Raw genomic sequence first — 245 nt, forward strand, 5'->3', positions numbered from 1 at the left:
CGATAGTGATTAACAGTGAATATGATATTTGTAATAATCTCCTCCCCCCCCCTAAAAAAAAGAAAGATTAGGGATAAAGAAAAAACAAGAAATAACACAAGTTTCCCCAGAGTTCTAGCGTGATTAAAGATGGGGGAAATCGGATCACAAGGGAGAAAAATAAAGTTGTTTCTGTTGCCGTCTCCAAGGCAGCGGCAGCCGGTTGAGATCAGGGCGAATCCCACTTGATTCCGGCGGGGTTCTTG

At 43.3% G+C, this 245-nt stretch overlaps 1 protein-coding gene across 1 annotated transcript in view; it reads right to left on the reverse strand.

The window, feature by feature from the left end:
* LOC119582056 (gamma-aminobutyric acid receptor subunit alpha-1-like) overlaps positions 1-245 on the reverse strand; it is a gene marked incomplete at its 3' end in the record, with an annotated part of 210,639 nt that overhangs the window by 5,128 nt on the left and 205,266 nt on the right.

This window comes from Penaeus monodon, chromosome 15 (genome assembly GCF_015228065.2).
Source record: "Penaeus monodon isolate SGIC_2016 chromosome 15, NSTDA_Pmon_1, whole genome shotgun sequence".
Taxonomy (NCBI): domain Eukaryota; kingdom Metazoa; phylum Arthropoda; class Malacostraca; order Decapoda; family Penaeidae; genus Penaeus; species Penaeus monodon.